This window comes from Ahaetulla prasina, chromosome 1 (assembly GCF_028640845.1).
Source record: "Ahaetulla prasina isolate Xishuangbanna chromosome 1, ASM2864084v1, whole genome shotgun sequence".
NCBI lineage: Eukaryota > Metazoa > Chordata > Lepidosauria > Squamata > Colubridae > Ahaetulla > Ahaetulla prasina.
The window spans coordinates 80,976,594-80,997,076 of NC_080539.1; the positions used below are offsets into that span (position 1 = coordinate 80,976,594).

At 42.5% G+C, this 20,483-nt stretch overlaps 1 protein-coding gene across 3 annotated transcripts in view; it reads right to left on the minus strand.

Moving 5' to 3' along the window:
• The window catches only part of CHRM3 (cholinergic receptor muscarinic 3), a 315,579-nt gene extending 296,799 nt beyond the window's left edge, over positions 1-18,780 (minus strand). For 2 of the 3 annotated variants that reach the window (XM_058165805.1, XM_058165790.1), the window contains exon 1: positions 18,367-18,780. The gene's annotated coding sequence lies outside the window, so the exon portion shown is untranslated. The other variant, XM_058165797.1, reaches the window with a different exon arrangement.
• Positions 18,781-20,483: the final 1,703 nt, after the last annotated feature.

A 20,483-nucleotide genomic window follows, 5' to 3' on the forward strand; every position in this document is an offset into this window, starting at 1 on the left:
TGGGTAGGGCAGTAATAGTTACCATTGGCTACTGCCATTAAAGGGCTTGCATAAACAATATGACAGTTGTACCCAAACAGGAATTTTTAGTTTATGTTGAAGCAAAAAAGGCTAAGGAGATTTTGAAATTTGAATATCATCCAAAAGCAATAGAATAGAGTTCTAATAAGTGGAAATGAGTTAGGGATAATTATATAGGTCTAAGGAGGATGGGGGAGAGGGAGAGGATGTAAAAAGGGATATATATATATTTTTAAGGAGGATGGAGGGGAGAGGAGGATGAAATGAGAGAGAAAAACAATTCAGGAAAAGCTGTGGAAAAACATTCAGAAGTCATTTCAACATGTTGAATGAACAGCAATAGTAGAAATGGTCGTATGATACATAGAACCTTTCAGGAATAATCCTGCAGAAAAATCTGTTCAAATTCATAATAACAGTAATCCTGCATTGTCTTTGCTGTGGAAGATCTTGTTTTAGTTCCACATATTCTAGATTCACCCAAAGTTGAAAACTCTCAATATGAAGGAAATAAGTGGCAACTATTTTGTTAATGGGAAAGCAAAATACAAATAGCTTTTAGTATGTAAGTTTGTGTCAGTGTGTGTATATATGTACAAAAAAATAATAATCCTTCCCACCCCATTCCCCAAATGTGCAAGGTACAGCACGCTTGGTGTGGAAGCATTGAGAGTTCCCACTACAACACCCAATAGCTATATATCTATATGTACACACAGAGACACATGTATACACAAAGGAAGGAACACAGATTCATAAAAGAAGTGGTTACCATAGTCATCAATTCATTCAGCAGTTTATATTAAGAGATCTATCAAGCTAGAAATAAAAGGTAGAAAGTTTCTCCAGCCAAGAATAATATATCACTCTAGCTACACATGACCAAAATATCCACCTAAAAGCCTTTCTATTCATATAACACAAATAAGATATCAGTTTTTAGCCTGCAAAAGGAAAGGCTTGTTAACCTAAAATCACCAACTCCTTTAGCAGAAGGTCTGTGTCCTGAATTCACCCCATGATTGCAAGTTCCTGCCTTTAGACAGCACCATCTGAGAGAGAAGAAAAGCAAAAGCGGCTTGCTAGATCTAGAATAGATAACCTGGTTCTTTCAAGCTGTTTTGAGCTGTAATTCCCAAAGTTTCTTGGCACTAATATCCCACCCAGGAAATTCTATAAAGTTATTTTTGAGACATTTGCAGAAGCAAGCAATCTGGTGTCTTCTTGGAGTCATATACTTTTGGAGTCATATGCCTTTGTATATAGAGGTAAAGGCTTTCAGTCACCCAAAATAATAAAGAATGATAGTACTAGAAGAAGCCACACAATTTTTGTAATTATATTCAAAAGCCAAAATGCCAGTTCAGAGTCCACTTTTAATAAGAAATCCTTTATAAGGAAACAAGGACGGGTTTAAAAAAAAGAGAAAACATGGTGGTAACCAGAGGTGGGTTTCAGCAAGTTCTGACCAGTTCTGGAGAACTGGTAGTAACAATTCTGACTGGCTCTGCCCCCATCTATTCTCTGCCTCCCAAGTCCCAGTTGATTGGGAGGAAATGGGGATTTTGCAGTATCCTTCCCCTGGATTGGGGTGGGAATGGAGATTTTGCAGTATCCTTCCCCTGCCACACCCACCAAGCCGTGCCACGCCCACCAAGCCACACCCACAGAACCAATAGTAAAAAAAATTGAAACCCACCACTGGTGGTAACCCATAATTTCTTTGTTTTCATGTCTTAAAAGAAATAATTGACTAGCCAACTAGTTCACTCCTCCCTAATTATAATACCAGCTTGGTCACTTTCTTGTTTGGCAAGAATAAATCAAGAAGAGAAGATATGAGTTCACTCACAGGGGAAGTACTAGTACTATAGGTGAAAAGCATCTGGTTGTTGTAATCACAAGTTTGTGCATAACACAACAGCATGATATAGCTACTAAAAAGTAAATGCTATTTGGGGTATAAATAAGTGCAGATAACAGCAAATAATTACTTGATTCTATTCAGCTTGGTAGATCACTTTTGGAATACTCTGTTCAGTTTTGAGCACAACAGACTAAAAACAATATTTACAAATGTAACATACAGAAAGGTGATACCCAAACGATGATGTAAATGAAAGTCAAGTATTGTGAGGAAGAGTTAAAAGAAATGGATAGATTTATCATGCAGAAGAGAAGTCTGAGGGAAGATGTTAGTGGAGTTATTTTACATTGTTCTGAAGGACCTGACTAGAACCAGGCAGTACATTCAGGTTAGCTATTAAAAGGCATTTCTTGATACCAAGAGCTGCCAAGCACTAGAATACTGTTGCTTTAAGAAGTGATATATTCTTATTTGTTGGCCTTCAAAAGAGAGTGGATACTGTAATGTATCTTTAAATGTTTTGGCGGGAAAAAAGCACGTTGCTGATTGGTTGAAGCCTCCGGCTAAACTGTATTTAAGGAGAGGTTTTTCCCAGCCCGGGTTGCTGGGTTCACCATATAGTAAAGAGCTGTTGTCACTATCCTGGTCTCCTGCCTCGTTATTGCCCGAATCTAACACTGGCGACGAGGATGGGATCTCGAGGCTAAGAGCGCCAGGAAAAGAGCTGAACTCACCAGGAAGACGCGAACCCAGCAAAACAAGGGCGGAAAGCAGCGATGTCCGGCTACACACCGCCAGCGCCATTCGACCCAGCTAAGGAGAAATGGGGGTCATACATGGCTCGCTTCGAGTGTTTCCTCGAAGCAAACGAACTTCAAGGAGTTTCCGACAACAGGAAACGAGCCTATTTCCTGAGCCACTGCGGTCCAGAAGTTTTCGACACCGCAGAATCCCTGGCTGAGCCAACGCCGGTACAGTCGGTACCGTGGCAAACTCTGCAGACTCTGCTGAAAGCACATTTTGCACCGATGCCATCCAAGTATGTGCAACGGTTTGAATTCGGGGAGCGCAGACAGCAAGAAGGCGAGTCCATCAGTGCATACATGGCAGCCCTAAGAAAAGCCTCAAAACATTGTGAGTATCGAGACTTGGACGAGGCATTGCTGGAGCAACTCATCCGCGGGGTCAGGGACATCCGTTTGCGGAGGCGGCTGCTGGCTAAAAGCAACCTAACGCTAGCAAACGCCCTGGATGAAGCCAGGGCTCACGAGATGTCCACCCAAGCAGCGGAAACATTACAAAAGCAGGTCACACCAACGGCTGGTGCGAAATCAACCCCGGTCCACAATGAAGAGGTCCAGGCCGAATCGGAGGATGAGGATGAGGAAGGAGTCTTCCACACCGGGAGGCCGGAGAAAGACGACCGGGGCGACTGCGCGAGTTGCGGAGGGCAACACCAACGACAACAATGCAGATTTAAAGATGCAACCTGTCGGCGATGCGAAAGGAAGGGGCACCTAGCACAGGTCTGTCGAGCTCCCCAACCTTCCCGCCAAAAATTCAAACCGGCCAATCAGAGCGCGGGAACGACGAAGCGGCCCGCGAGTGGTCAGTTTAAAAAAGGCGCGAAATTAAACCAAACTGTCGTGAGAGTGGGTCACGCATCAACACGCCTAGAAAAGAAAATCTTCACAAAAGCAAAGATTGAGGGGGTGCCGTGCCGATTGGAGGTGGACACCGGCTCATCGATCACGATCATGTCCTGGGACAACCTCGTGAGAGCCTTACCCGCCATCGCAAAGCGCAAGCTGCAACCACAAAGACTAAAAGTACAGGACTACCAGGGGAATCGCATCCCTGTTCGAGGGGTAACGTCCGTCCACGTCGAGTATGGACACTACAAGAAAACTCTGCCCATCACCATCGTCGATGGGACCCTGCCAAGCTTGTTGGGACTGGACTGGTTCCGAGCATTGGGCATGGGAGTGACCGGAATCTTCAGAAACGAAGTCGACCTCAAAGACGCACTCACGAAGGAGTTTGGGGACGTTTTCAAAGACTGCCTGGGCAAGTACAAGGGGACCCCTATATCCTTTAACTTAGACCCCCAAGTTGCCCCTATCCGCCTAAAGGCTAGGAGGGTCCCGTTAAGCCCTAAAGCCCAGGATTGACCGGGAACTGGACAAACTAGTAAACCAGGGAATTCTAGTGCCAGTTGACCATGCTAAGTGGGAGACCCCTATAGTCACCCCAGTCAAACCGGACGGATCGGTCCGGATTTGTGCTGACTACAAGGCAACGCTTAACAAAGCGTTGCAAAAGAGTGCTTACCCCGTTCCGGTGGTACAGCACTTACTGCACTCAATGGGGCAAGGGCAAGTTTTTGCCAAGCTAGACCTGGCCCAAGCCTATCAACAGCTGCCCGTAGACAGCAGCACAGCCGAAGCGCAGACAATTGTGACTCACAGAGGGGCTTTTAAGTGTACCCGATTACAGTTTGGGGTTAGTGTGGCTCCAGGGTTATTTCAGAACCTGATGGAGCGGCTATTGCAGGGCTTACCAGGGGTGGTACCATACTTTGACGATGTACTGGTATCCGCTGAAAACCTAGAGGAATTAGGGGCGAGGCTGCGAAAAGTTTTGGGCATTTTCCGGTCTGCCGGTCTCACGGTTAAACTAAACAAATGCCAGATCGGGGTTGAGTCTGTGGAATTCCTGGGCTACCGGATAGACAGGGAAGGGATTCACCCCACTGAGAGCAAGGTACGGGCCATCAGGAAGGCCCCGGTTCCAAAGAACAAAACGGAGTTACAGGCATTCTTAGGTCTGGTCAACTTCTACGCAGTATTCTTAAGAATAAGGCAACAGTAGCAGAGCCGCTGCATAAATTATTAGCTAAGACGGCTGCATGGTCTTGGGGAAAGGCGGAAGCTAGGGCATTCAAGGGTAAAAATCTCCTAACGAGTGATAGCCTCCTTATCCAATACAATGGCACACTGCCATTAGTGTTAAGCTGCGATGCATCCCCTATGGGGTGGGGCTGTGCTCAGCCACAGGTTACCAAATGGCACAGAAGCCCCTATTGCATACTACTCCCGAACCATGTCATCAACTGAAAGGAATTATAGCCAGCTTGATAAGGAAGCCTTGGCTATAGTCGCAGGGTAAAGAAATTCCATGAGTATGTATTTGGTCGTGATTTTGAAATCATCACGGACCATAGACCTTGCTAGGTCTGCTGGCAGGCGATCGCCCAACGCCCGTGGCACTTTCGCCAAGACTGACCCGATGGACTATCTTCCTGGCAGCGATTCTTACAAATTGCTACACCGGCCAGGAAAGGAATTAGGCATGCAGACGCACTGAGCAGATGCCCGCTACCAGAGACTATTGAAGACCCCACTCCAGGAATACCAGTTCTGCTAATTGACTCTTTGGACTCTGGCCCAGTCACATCCAAAGAGGTGGCTCGGGCTCAGATAAGGACATTACAATAAGAACTGTACTTGGTTGGGTACAAAGAGGTGGCCGCTGCGCGGGCGGCGTTTTAAAGAGTTTGTAAAGAAACGAGGGGAACTTTCGGCTCAAGGGGGGTGCCTGCTATGGGGGGATCGAGTGGTGATCCCAGAGAAATTGAGGAAAAGGGTGTTGGATCTCCTTCACGAGGGTCACCCCGGGATTGTGAGGATGAAGGGTCTAGCAAGAAGCTATGTGTGGTGGCCCTTAATGGACTCGGAAATTGCTGAGAGGGTAGGGAAATGCCAGGCCTGCCAGGAGTCTAGACCGCTACCCCAAAGGCCCCGGTTCCAAAGAACAAAACGGAGTTACAGGCATTCTTAGGTCTGGTCAACTTCTACGCAGTATTCTTAAGAATAAGGCAACAGTAGCAGAGCCGCTGCATAAATTATTAGCTAAGACGGCTGCATGGTCTTGGGGAAAGGCGGAAGCTAGGGCATTCAAGGGTAAAAATCTCCTAACGAGTGATAGCCTCCTTATCCAGTACAATGGCACACTGCCATTAGTGTTAAGCTGCGATGCATCTCCCTATGGGGTGGGGCTGTGCTCAGCCACAGGTTACCAAATGGCACAGAAGCCCCATTGCATACTACTCCCGAACCATGTCATCAACTGAAAGGAATTATAGCCAGCTTGATAAGGAAGCCTTGGCTATAGTCGCAGGGTAAAGAAATTCCATGAGTATGTATTTGGTCGTGATTTTGAAATCATCACGGACCATAGACCTTGCTAGGTCTGCTGGCAGGCGATCGCCCAACGCCCGTGGCACTTTCGCCAAGACTGACCCGATGGACTATCTTCCTGGCAGCGATTCTTACAAATTGCTACACCGGCCAGGAAAGGAATTAGGCATGCAGACGCACTGAGCAGATGCCCGCTACCAGAGACTATTGAAGACCCCACTCCGGGATACCAGTTCTGCTAATTGACTCTTTGGACTCTGGCCCAGTCACATCCAAAGAGGTGGCTCGGGCTCAGATAAGGACATTACAATAAGAACTGTACTTGGTTGGGTACAAAGAGGGTGGTCAGCTGCCTGGGAGCGCTTTTAAAGAGTTTGTAAAAAACGGGGAACTTTCGGCTCAAGGGGTGCCTGCTATGGGGGATCGAGTGGTGATTCCAGAGAAATTGAGGAAAAGGGTGTTGGATCTCCTTCACGAGGGTCACCCCGGGATCGTGAGGATGAAGGGTCTAGCAAGAAGCTATGTGTGGTGGCCCTTAATGGACTCGGAAATTGCTGAGAGGGTAGGGAAATGCCAGGCCTGCCAGGAGTCTAGACCGCTACCCCCAACGGCCCCGGTTCGGGAATGGGAGAGACCCCAAGGGCCCTGGTCTAGGATCCACATCGATTTTGCCGGCCCCTTCCACGGCCAAACCTTTTTGGTAGTAGTCGATGCCTACTCCAAATGGCTGGAAATCATTCTCATGAGATCCATGACAGCCGAGGCCGTGATCTCAGTCCTACGGCACCTATTTGCAACCCATGGGTTGCCTGACACGCTAGTATCCGATAACGGCCCGCAATTCCACGGCAACCCAGTTTGAGGGTACTTGGCAGAAGAGGGCATCCGACATGTCCTCTCGGCGCCTTTCCACCCTGCGACGAATGGCCTTGCAGAACGTTCCGTCCGGAGCGCAAAAGAGGCATTGTCCAGAATCAAGCCAGGCGACTGGCAAACAAAAATCGATACCTTCCTGGCCGTCCAACACAGAACCCCCTGTGTCACAACTGGCAGAAGCCCAGCAGAGTTATTAATGGGTCGGAAGCTCAGGTGCCCACTAGACCGCTTAAACCCAAACTACACACCAGACGGTTACAAGGGGGCACTCGGTAAAACAAGAGGGATGGAAATAGGCGACCTAGTGTGGGCACACAACTATAGCGAAGGCCCGACCTGGTTAGCAGGAAAAATCCTAGAAATAACAGGTCCCAAATCATATTTAGTGGAGATAAAGGATGGCCGGGTATGGAAGCGCCACATAGACCAAATAAGAAAACGCATAACCGAACAATCCGAATTAGACGAAACAGGCCCTGACTATACAATGTTTGAATCCACAGCTGACTCAAACCCGGGCAAACGCGGACTTATCTGAGTTCCAGGAGGTCCAGCGACGCCAACAGGTTCCTCCTGAAAACAGCAGGGACGACTCTGCAAATAATCCAGGGCCGGATGGCCTAGAGGAGGAGCTGAGAGGAACAGACAGTCCCTCCGGTCAGCTCGACTCACTCCCAGAGAATGAATTGCGCAGGTCCGAAAGAGTCAGGAGACGCCCAGTCTACTTGCGTGATTACGTTGAAAAATAATATGTAAATCTCATGTAAATAATGGTAAAGTGTTTTCTGGGAGGGAAGGAGTGTAATATATCTTTAAATGTTTTGGCGGGAAAAAAGCACGTTGCTGATTGGTTGAAGCCTCCGGCTAAACTGTATTTAAGGAGAGGTTTTTCCCAGCCCGGGTTGCTGGGTTCACCATATAGTAAAGAGCTGTTGTCACTATCCTGGTCTCCTGCCTCGTTATTGCCCGAATCTAACAGATACTTATCTCCAAAATACTTTAACAGCTCCTACACAAAACAAGAGTTAGATTAAATAACTTGAGACCCCTTTCAACTCTATGTTTCATGAGTATATTTTTGAACAAAATTGACTTATTTAGGATGCAACTCGAGAATTAATTAGTTGCATACTAAAATAATTCAGTGAAGCCAAGCCTTATTAAAATAAAGGAATATGATGATACTACTTTGTTTAATGGATATATCAAGTGGTTATAGAAGAAAAAAACAGTTTACATCAATTTTTTTCTTGATCTTCAGCTTCTCACTGTCGTCTGGATTGCTGATGGAGTAGTTGATTGGGAGAGAATAGCATGTATACACTGCTCTTTTAGTTGTGCTCTCTCTTACACTCTCTCCGATACACACCTACTTATTTTGAAATAATTTGTTCTCCAATAAAAACAAAAGTCCTGAGGCAGGCAATAAAAATGTCAGACCTCTGCAAATCAGGCCTTATTTGATTCAGACTAGGGATTTAAAAAATTAATTCAATTTAAGTTTGTGATCCAAGGATATACCGATTTGAGCTGCTTAATATTTTTTAAAAGTCTGTAGGCTATAATGGAAAGCACTTAAATGCTTGTGGCTGTGTCATTTTTGGCAGGATGGGATGAAAATAGCAAGAATATTAGAATCTTTAGAGGACATTAACCTTGCCACATTTGACTTGGATATTATAAAGAGGTTCACCACAATTAAACTTCGAAATATTCTCCCTGTAATTCTTACAGGAAGAACACTGTTGGCAAAAATAGCATGTATGAAGAAAGGACAGCATAGCAATCTTCCAATTTTCCAGAAAATCAGGAAACTGTATTGAATCAAAGCAAAAAGGATCATCTTCATTAATTAAAAAAAAACTATTAAAAATATGCTTATTTTTCTATTTACTTCACTACATGTTCAGGTTTGACATAATACCACCCATTGATACAAAGCTTACAATTTTGGGTGGAAGAATATATTAATAGATCCCTACCAAGGAAAGGGATTGGGGAATTCCTTTATTTCATTTCCCTTACCTGCTAAGCATACAGCTGCTTAGAATGATGTCAGTTGTCCAACTAAGAGGTGGTAGGAGCTAAGATAAAGTGAGACAAGACTATTCCAGTGCTTCTTATAGACGCCCCCCTTTATATCTGCTGTTAGTACGGCTATATCTAGCACTCTTTTTCTTCTTTCTTTTCTGGTTTAAATCAATTTTATGTGCAGCAAGATCTTTTTTCAAAGGACCACTAAATCTGGGTTTGAAAACTAAGTCTGGTGCACCCAAACCTATAAGATACCTGCAAAAACTCTGAAGCAAAAATCTTTGTTGAAGCTGATCCAATATGGCAATGAGGGTAGTATCCAGTGACCTAAGAGTGAGAGGTGATTCTGCAGCAATTAAAGTGGCCCACAGGAAATGGGCAGATCCCAGTCTGACATATCAGCAGTCAAAACCTCAGCATGTTAGACCACATTTATGTTGGAAGAAATCAGTCTTACTGTTATTTCATAACATCATCAGTGCTAGAGAGGGTGAGGTTTACATAAAGAAGCTTGCTCTGCCACTGTTGGTGTGGGTTGTGCTTCCTCCTTGACAGTTCTTTCATGACAGAATTAAGTAATTCTATTGTTTAACTTATAAGGGAGTACCAAGGAGAAAATTACATCCCTACCAATACTGGGAAAGCAAACTAGTGTATATAAATGGGAAGCAAACCCTACACTTACTAGCATTGATGATGTTATCTAGTCAGGTTATGAAATATCTGCAAACAACCAATTTCAGAGAAAATCAGGGACTCCATAATTCAACTTTGAGCTACTGTATATTGTTTTCTATTAGCAGAGTGTTATAATGGAGAGCAAGAGGGTCACTTGGATAGGAATGAATGGCTTTCATTGTCTTTATCATCACTGTTTTTCTACCACAAGCAATAAAGATTTGAGCCAATATCTGCAAGCTTGTACTGGCATTTACTCATTGCCTAAAGATTTAAATCTACCCTACATAAATTAAGCATAACTGTTGGCACAAGAGTGTGGATTAGACTGGTTACTCATGAGCCTATATTCAGAGAGCCGTGTTTTACTCCAATTTAAGTTGGCAGGACCAGAATGAAGCCCTCTAGTACTTTCATTAGTAGTAGAAAGTCTGAAATTATGGTTTCTGGTTACCACCTTACGAAACTGAAACCCAAGAAAACAAACAAATGCAGCATTTGCCTTGCCACCACAAAAGAGCTCCAATAAACAGAGTTAAGTGGAGTTATAATATTTATTGGTACCTACTATGTTAGAGAGACGTAGTGGCTCAGTGGCTAAGATGCTGAGCATGTTGATTGAAAGGTCAGCAGTTCAGCAGTTTGAATCCTTAGTGCCGCATAACGGGGTGAGCTCCTGTTACTTGTCCCAGCTTCTGCCAACGTAGCAGTTCGAAAGTACGTAAAAAATTCAAATAGAAAAATAGGACCACCTTTGGTGGGAAGGAAACAGTGTTTTGTGCACCTTTGGCATTTAGTCATGCTGGCCACATGATCACCGAGATGTCTTCGGACAGTGCTGGCTCTTCGGCTTTGAAACAAAGATGATCACCACCCGCTAGAGTTGGGAACGACTAGCACATATGTGCGAGGGGAACCTTTACCTTTACTTTTTACTCATGTTAGAGACCCTATCACTCTGCTCTACCCTCCATTCAGCATTCTTAGAAATAAGTTGCAGTTATGCTTATTGTGTGCAATAACCCAGAAACAGCACAAAAGCCATTCAATCTATCAATAACTTCAAAAGATAGTGAACAATTTGAAGCATCCTAGCTGCTTCATGAAATAGTGGGCTCTCCCCTCCATTGAAGGCTGGATGGCCATGGTAGAGGCGCCCTTAGAGATCCTGCATTGAGCAGACAGCTGAACCAGATAACCTCTAAGCTTGCTTCCAATTCTATGAGTCAATTCTTTGTATGGAAGAGTTGTCTCTACTTCAGTTCATGAATCTGCTTCAATTACACAGTTTTATCAAAGCTTTGTCAAATCAAAGCATCTCTTCAAAGACTCTCATAGCCCTTAAAAATATTTAATATTATATGGAAATGGTTTATGCCATTTTAAAACCGCACATAAGAGTCTGTATGTATACTTCATATCATGCATATGAACACTGCACTGAATTCATTTTAAATTATGTTTCAGGAGAGAAGATTAATTCTGATTTCACTAAGGTAACTAGCAAAACATCACATATCAGTTTTGATGTTATTACTAAAGGCACAAGGAGCAACAATTAGAAAAGAAAAAGCCAGATAAAGAGAATCAAATATCAATACCTAATTATGGCATAACAAAATACAGTCACCTTTTATCACTTGACTTTGTGATAGCACTGCTTGATTGGTCCAAGTTTCACTTTTGCATTCTGAAAAGCATATTGTTATCAATGTAAAGCCTTCTGAATGATAATTTCTCATGGTGGTTATAACTTGTGAAGTGGTAGCCAGCATATTTGAAGTCTGCTGTTAAGCAACTAATTTGGTCATTAGGTCAATGTCCAAAATAAGACCTGGGTTTAAACATTGCATCTTTCATTCCTTTAGTTACAAGTGGATTTATGTCATTTCCTTTTCATTCATTTGGCCGTATTTCAGCTGATAAAAATTTAATTAACTAATTGAGGAGATGCTACAATAGGACTTGATAGAGGAAGCAATTCTCCACCAGGAAAAAAGGGACCAAGTCCAGTGGGTGAACGTGATAACCAGAACCAAGGAATTTTGAAGATATTCTGAAGATAAAAGAAATTGTTTCAGTAGAACAGATCTGATTCCTGAGATCATGTTCTGCATTATCTGGACGATGGATTGCTGGCATGAGATAAAGGCTACACCGCAAAAAGACGAGAAATAATATATCTGCATAAAATATGTTGATCAGAAGATCTTCACAATGAATTATTTAAGGACTAGAATCAGAAATTAAAATTTGTAAGGACTTGTACACTGCAAGAGTAAACAAGAGAACAACTAAATTAAGACCAATATAAATCACTCGATGAAAAATCAGAAAGGGCACTGATTTTTGTTGTGTATATTCTAAAATATGCAAAGTTGGCATGCTTCACTTTTCTGCTTCACTTCACACAACATACATAACATTTCTGCCACGGTAAGTATGAAGACTTATCCACATTGACCAGTGGAATCAAAGGAAGGATCAAAGGAAGTAGGTTCTATATTAGGGGACTGGAGGCTAAAACATATGAAGAACAGTTGCAAGAACTCGGTATGCCTAGTTTAATGAAAAGAAGGACTAGGGGAGACATGATAGCAGTGTTCCAATATCTCAGGGATTGCCACAAAGAAGAGGGAGTCAAACTATTCTCCAAAGCACCTGAAGGTAGGACAAGAAGCAATGGGTGGAAACTAATCAAGGAGAGAAGCAACTTAGAACTAAGGAGAAATTTCCTGGCAGTTAGAACAATCAATAAGTGGAACAACTTGCCTGCAGAAGTTGTGAATGCTCCAACACTGGAAATTTTTAAGAAAATGTTGGATAACCGTTTGTCTGAAATGGTGTAGGGTTTCCTGCCTGGGCAGGGGGTTGGACTAGAAGACCTCCAAGGTCCCTTACAACTCTGTTGTTGTTGTTGTTGTTGTTGTTGTTGTTGTTATATGCAAAGCATCGTCAAGATAGACACTTACTTTGTTATTCTGCTTCGATGGAATGCTTTGCTCAAACCTATTCTCTTTAAGAAACAAGAATGGCTAAAATAACTGGAAGAGAATAAATGGTTTCCTTATCTAAAAAAAAAAAAAGGTTGTGGAGGAGAAAAACTACCAAGGGAAAAACAAATTAACACAAATATCCGTGAAGATTTTAAGGGAAAACTTAAGAAAAATTATCTACCAATATCATTAATAATTTATTTATTTATTTAATCATATTTATATACCGCCCTATCTCCCGAAGGACTCAGGGCGGTTCACAGGCACTTTAAAAACATATAAATACAATATAAAAGTAATTAAAAAACTTATTCTAATAGCCCGTTAATTAAAATATAAAATAAAACCCAATTAAAACCCATAAGTTTAAAATCTAGCTCAGTCCTGCACAATTAAATAAGTATGTTTTAAGCCCGCGGCGGAAGGTCCGAAGGTCCGGAAGCTGACGAAGTCCGGGGGGTAGTTCGTTCCAGAGGGTGGGAGCCCCCACAGAGAAGGCCCTTCCCCTGGGCATCGCCAGACGACATTGCCTCGCTGACGGCACCCTGAGGAGACCCTCTCTATAATTCATCTAGAATTTTTCAAAACCAAGTCTTATCAGGCTAATCCATGCTTTGATCAGGTAATTTGAGTAGTAGTGTCCATGGTGCTCTCTGAGCCTGTTTTCTTGCAGATGTTTCGTTATCCAGCTAGGTTACACTTTCAGTGCTCTGAATCTCAGTGCTCTGCTGAATACTGAAAATGTTACATAGCTAGGTAATGAATTGTTTATAAGAAAACTACCAAGCTCAGAGGGCACCTAAAGCTCCACAGTTCAACCCTGAGATACATATATTCTCTTCTAGATTGTGAGAACACTGTAAGTGTAGTATGTTTAAGTTCAAAAGCACGCATTACAATTAGGAAAGCAATTGTTAAATATAGGTGGGTTAGAATGCTGTTGAGTAAATCTCTAGCTGAGCTGAACACTTTGATGAAGGAGTATTTATCCATGGTTTTTTTATCACACTGGAGTGAGATATCAAATGGAGAACTAGATTGTTTGGTCCTGGGCCCTATCATCAACACTTTTTAATGGTTTAAGTGAAAAGGTAATGGGAATACTCGTCAAATTTATGGAAGATACAAAATGGGGTAGATAGACGGAAAGAAAATACAAAAAATAGCCTTAAATTAGAAAAGTGGAGGGAAAATAACAGTATTAATTTTAAGAGAAAATAGCTTTTTTTAAAAAAAAATTCATTTAGGAAACAGAAAATCAAATCCTTACAGAATGGAGGATAGATAGAGTGTATGCATGTCTACGTATGTAATTTTAGAGCAAAGAGATCTGGATTTAAAAAATGCACCCAGATATTTCCAGCTGGAAAGAGATAAAGAAAACTCTTTTTTCAGTGACTTCAAGTAGTAATCTAGATTCTGGTAACCCTAGTCATAAACTGACTAGAAATCATCAGGGTATGTTGTGCTAAAAAGGCATCTTGGGTCTCTAAAAAGTTATAATTTTCAAATCACAGAGAATTAATAGTTCCATTTTATCTTACATATACTGTAGTATCAGATATCACCTTAAATAAAGAGACTGGAGCATCCCATTTTCAGAAGGATCAAAGAAACCAAATTAGTTCAGAGATTAGCAAAAAAGTTAGAAAATAGAATCTAAGACTAGGAAAAAGTAAGAGAATTTGATATTTCTAGTCTTCAGAAAAAGCAACTGAGATGGAATATGACATGGAATATGACATGGATTAGGTGGTGAGGATCTGTTTTATTATGTTTCAGACTACTGAATATGGAATGGTGTGGGGGGAGTTAAATGATGGAAGGCTGTTTCCAACTGAATGGTAAATAAAACTTAAGAAAAAATAAGTAAAAAATTACCAGCAGTTCAGCAACAGAACCAATTGTTGAGGGAAAAGATGAGCTTCTCTTCATCAGATATTCAAGCAGAGATGGTTAGCTATCTCTTAGCTTCTTCCAACTCTATCTATGACTATAAATATACCTTAATTTGGTTAAAGCTAGTAATCCATCTACAAATGTATTGTTTTGGAAACCTTTTCACTGGTTTTATAAAAACAGCTGGGCTAAACACAAGAAATGGGTGGAGATAACACAGGCTAATGTGCTAGTATAAATATTGCATTTGGGGAAAAGATAGATGGGCAAATGCTATAATATAAGTGAATTGAATGAAAACAGGCAAGGCCTTATAGAATAGGCAGTTTAGTTTAAAACAATTTGATACATCTAAAAATGCAAATGTCCATGTACACTAATAGCTATTTATAGCTACTGCTTTCTTTATTATCCAGGATTAGCAGCAAATGTTATTTTTCACACTAAAAGAATTTTCCAACCAATGCCAAAATCTATAACTATTATAGATGATGCCTTAGGAACTATTACAAAATATTACAACTCGCATCATAATAGTAAACAAAGTAAAAATCCTAACCAAATAGAATCAAGCTGTCATAAATTGTATTTCATTGATTTCAAGAAAAATATAATGCTGAAGTTTTCAAGAGCAGCCAGCTAAGCAAATTTCAGAACCTTCCAACATTCAAGTGTGTGTATAACTGATTCAAATATAAAATAATTCCAAAAGGTTGACTATTCTGAATTATTTTTCTCTATTTATTGCTAAAACTAGTAGATAAAAATAATCCTTTCCTATTGCTCTAGTCTATCCAATTTAAAGGGAAAACAAGTCTTCTTATGCAAATAGGCATAAGAAGAGCCTAATATCTGAATCTCTAAAGCGATAACCTTATACCCCTACTTTTTATCCATTTTACCCTTTGAGCTTTTAATGGGATAAAATGGAATAAAATATTGAAGAGGTAGAAAAGCTCCACTACAGGCTATGTGAATCAGTTTAACTTTACAAATTACTATTAGGAACAGCTAGCACGAAAGGTTTTTTTTTCCTCATGTCATGTAACTGGCCATAAGGAGTGAGATAATATCTTGTGTTCCAGCTCTATTCCAAACCATTTTAAGCAAACCAAACACTATGTCTAATTAAATATCCAGATGCAAACAAAATCAGACTGCAGTGCATTATTCAATCACTTTAATATTTCAAACTGAGGAACACAGTGAAATTCCACTATAAGTTTCAAATCAAGTTTTTTATTAAAAAAACAAAAAACAATTGAAAGTATTCATAAGCTGTAGCAACATGTTTATTTTAAAAAATAAGACACATGTACAGACACACTTTCTACTAAGTGTTCATTATTTTTGGAGAGTTCAGATGTCTTTTTATGGAGAAATTGAGATCAAAGTTAATTCTTGTTCCTAAAAAGTATTTGGATGACATAGGATGACATAAATAATCTGACATGGGAAGATATATAGTTCTGTTCAATTTTGTGCTATATAAGTATATAAAGAAGTATAACATGGAATGTAATATGTGTATAATTATTTTGCAAGTAACTTATTATTAAAAATATTTCCAGCAGAAAAATAAAATTACTGTACCTACCCTAGAAATTCTTATTCTACAAATCTTTCAGTCTAAATTACATGGAAAAATGTGCATGACACATTTATGGTTACCTTAACAATGTTTTTCTCAAAAAACAATCCTGGGTTCATCCAACAAACTGCACAAAAAACTGTGCAGGTAGAATTTACACATCATTCTAGGTTAAAATGTGGTTTGTGGGTCAGCTTGTGGGTCAGTATAATGCACACCCAGCTACTGAGTCACAGGTTGTGGAATCTGTTACCAAAGAGGGGGTTCTGAATTAAATAACAATGATGAATGTCAGTCAAGAAAGAAAATATGAGTTTAGGAAAGTGCAAGTGATAAATAGATAGCAAAGTCTGCTAGCACCCCACATTGTTGCCATGTTATTTCAGTCCAGAAGTAACAAATAAAAATTGACAAAGGATTTCAAGGAGATTACTTTGAACACGTAAAAGCAATATATTAAAATGGACATTAATAAGGATATTTATACTATATACATTTTTGTAAGTAAGTCAGTACACACAATTCTTACAGTTTCCAGAGAAGATAGCTTTTTTAATGTATTAAAAGATGGGGAGTGATGGAGGGGGGCAGAAATGGGGGGAAAGGGAGAGGGAGAACTAAAATCTTTATAAAGTGGTTTGCAATCTACAAAAAAAAAATTGCCATGATTAGTCTTTACAGCACCACTGAATCTTGATTGACAACTCTAGTAAGACCCTGAAAGGCAGTATCCTTCTCAGGTAGGCAGAAGACACACACACACACACACACACACACACACACACACACATATATACACACACACACACACACACACACACACATATATATATGTATGTATGTATGTATATATGTATATACATACACACACACACATATATATATATGTATGTATGTATGTATATATGTATATATGTATATATATGTATATATATATTTGCCTAGTCTATTGCATTCCTGATAAAGGAGTGATTTGAACTGAGAGCTTCCTTATGTGGAGCTCAGCCTCTCCAGAGATATATTATGGTGCCCTTTAAAAATGAATCCAGATTTGAAAGAGGAAAAAAAGCACCACTGTTCATTTGAAGTCCACCAATAAATCCATCCTGTCTCTGACTCAGTAAATGGAGAACCATTTTCACCCCCTTCTTTCTCCTCCCCCCCCACCCGTTTTGAGAGTCATTACAGCGACTGCATACCAAATTTGCACGGAGGGTACATCTCAGGTAAGGCAACTTTACAAAGATGTATCAGACAAACCCATTTGGTCCGTAAAGCACACCTGAACAACTCGAAAAATGAGACGAGTCTCTCTCCTTAACAACTAATTTAAATGAAATTATTACAGCCAGGCTTTTTGGGGTGGGAGAACAGCGGCGATAAACAGGTAAGCATAGTTACCTGTACGGTATTTTTACATAGCAAGTAAACGCAGAAAGCTTCTTGCCAACGTGGTGTAAGGTGATTTATTACCAGTATTCGCAACTGTTCGAAACTGAAAAGTGGTAATAGGCATTTTAGACTATTGGACTGGGAGAGGGAGGGGGGGGTGAGTCCTGGGGTGGGGAACATTTAAGGAATCAAACTAGTAGTTTTATTCTACTGAAACTGTGACATTTTTCCCCCTGGAAATCCAACCCGGAGGTTAAAATAGGCTCTCTAGTCTAAACCGTAATCCTCGCGATTGCCCTAGAAGGAAGAAAACAGCCGTTTCGGCGCTTACATTCACACCTGGATAAACCGAAGGAGCAGGAAGATAAACCTGGACGCCTGGTCGCCACGCCACGCCGGCAAACCGACACCGAGTGAAGAGTTTGCCCTAAGGAAACCCAAAGGATTCCCGAGTTAATTCGGCGAAAACGCGCCAGGCACTCACAGGCGAGCTGTTTTTGGTTGGTTTTTGTTTTGTTTTTTTGCGCTGGACTTTACCGACGCGCGCTCCGAACTGGGCGTTCCAGCTGTCCTTTCCCCGGCTTTCAGGAACTCGCTTCGGAGCGCGGAGTCTCTGCTCCGGGGTCGACTTTTTAAAACTCGTCTCCGCCAAGCCGCTTCCGTCTGCCGCGGCCGCCCCGAAGTGATTCTTGTCAGAAACTTTGGGAGCCCCAAGGGGGAGCGCGAGCTAGGCGCGCAAAACCTCGCGCCAAAAGGTGCCCCCCCGCGAAACGAGAGATTTTTAAGACTCCGAGCCGAGAAGGAAACTCCTACCTGGCTGGTTGCCTGGACCGGGGCGCGCGCCCTCCAGGTGGTAGTAGGCGAAGAGGCGCTGCCAAAAAAGGCTGAGGCAAAGGGAGGAGAATGATATCTCCCCTCTCCTCCTCCTCCTCCTCCTCCTCTCAGGCGAGGCGAGCAGGCGCCCGGGTCAGGGGCTCCTCAGCTTTCCAAGCGCGCGCTAATCGCCTCCGGCAGCTGGACGCGGCTTGCACCTGTGTGCCTGGGGGAGGCAAAAGGCTTCCGCTTCGCTCTCTTTCTCTCCCTTCTCTCCGTCAAGTCCGAGCGGAAACAAGCTGAAGAGCCCCAGACCTCTTCTTCTTCTTCTCCCTCTCTTCCTCCCCGGGCCACGTCTCCGCGCTCCCTGCCTAGTGCCGGAATGTCCGAGCCGTCGTTGGGAACCGCATCCACCTCGGCCTCTCCGCCCCCTTCAGCCGCACGCCAGGAGCGGACACTTCCCAAACGCCCCGCTCATTGGCCGGCCCGCTTGCTGATCTCACTCAAGCCGCACTCGCCCGCCTAGTGGATTTTCCTCGGCGAGCTTTTTATTCTAAGGGGCGCCCGCTACTGCTGCCCGGCGCGCCTCGGGCGGCCGCTTCCGTCTCTTCCAGCCACACTCCCGGGTACGCTGAATAGCATCCTTGGGTCTTCTCTGCCGCCGATGAAAGACACGGTGATAAAGATGACGAAAAAGCAGGCAGCTGGCGGCTAATCCCCACTGAGAACTGTCGGGCTGGGCAGGGTGAACATGTGACGTAAAACCGATGACAGCCGTGGCATAATCGGAGGGGCGCAATATGGCAATTGCGGAGACGCGAGGCGCTTTACACACAGCGTCCTTTCTGTCCCCAATCTGAGCATGAATAATCAGAGACTGAGAACAGGCGACAATCTACGTTGGCGGTGAGACCTCCAGTTGACCAACCGAGGCTGCAAAGAACATCACAGATGCCTTGCGTTCAGCTGTCCCTCACCTTTATCCCACCCCCCAGTCCATTCAGAAGAGAAAATAAATAACCAGGGCGCCCCTCCCACCTTGATGTATAAAGTTTTGCTTCATTTACCTAGTGTGTATTTGTCTGAGGACAAAATAAAATCTGAACAGTAGTTATGAGTGGAAGGCTTCAGTGGAAAGCCACCTTTCATCATGCATTTAAAAGACCCTTGTGGTAGGATGATGAAACAGGACCATGCCATCTTTTTTGGTGATACTTTCCCCAATAGTTGTGACTGTGATTGCATGTGGTTGTGGTGGCTGGAAATAACAGTCTAAGCAATGCCTTTAGGATACAACCAGACAGTTGCATTGATATGTTATCCTCTAGCCCTTGAGCCAGCAGAAAATAATGCTGGCATATAATTACACTTGCGTGACTGTCAAGTTCAATTCTGCTTCAGCAAATGAGGCTGGCGGGTGGTGCTGTCCTTACAGTTTTAATGTGAGATAAGTTACAGAAAATAGTTGCTTTTGTTTACCCTCCCACCAAGCATCACTTATTGCAGGAAAAACCACCATTTGGTCTCCTTAATGTGTGATGGAATAGGGGTGGACATAGGCCAGTGCCTGGGACAGAGAATTTAGTCAACTGTAAAGTTGCCTGAGTGATAAGCTTTTTCTAAACATGACTCTAGCGCAGTGGTTCTCAACCTTTATAGTGCTACGACCCCTTTAATACAATTCCCCACAATGCGGCGACCCCAACCGTAAAATTATTTTTGCAGCAATCTCAGCGCGCCTCAGCAGCCGCAGAAGGGGGGGAAAAGCGGCAAACTGTTTTTTTGAATTTATCCCGCCTGAAGCCGTATTGGCTAGCGATCTGAATTGCTTGTGATTGCCTTGAGGACGGAGGACTCCTCCCCTATTAAGTTGACTCGCAAGTATACTTCCCATATTTCCGATGGTCTTAGGCGACCCCTGGCAAATCGTCAATCGACCCCCAATGGGGTCGCGACCCACAGGTTGAGAACCGCTGCTCTAGCGGTTGGGCTCTAGCACTGATGATGTTACTTAGTTTGATAATAAAACACCTGCAAGAAAACCACCAAGCTCAGAGAGCATCAAGGATCCCAGAGAAAGAAAGAACCCACCTTAATGGCATCGGACTAAGCTACTT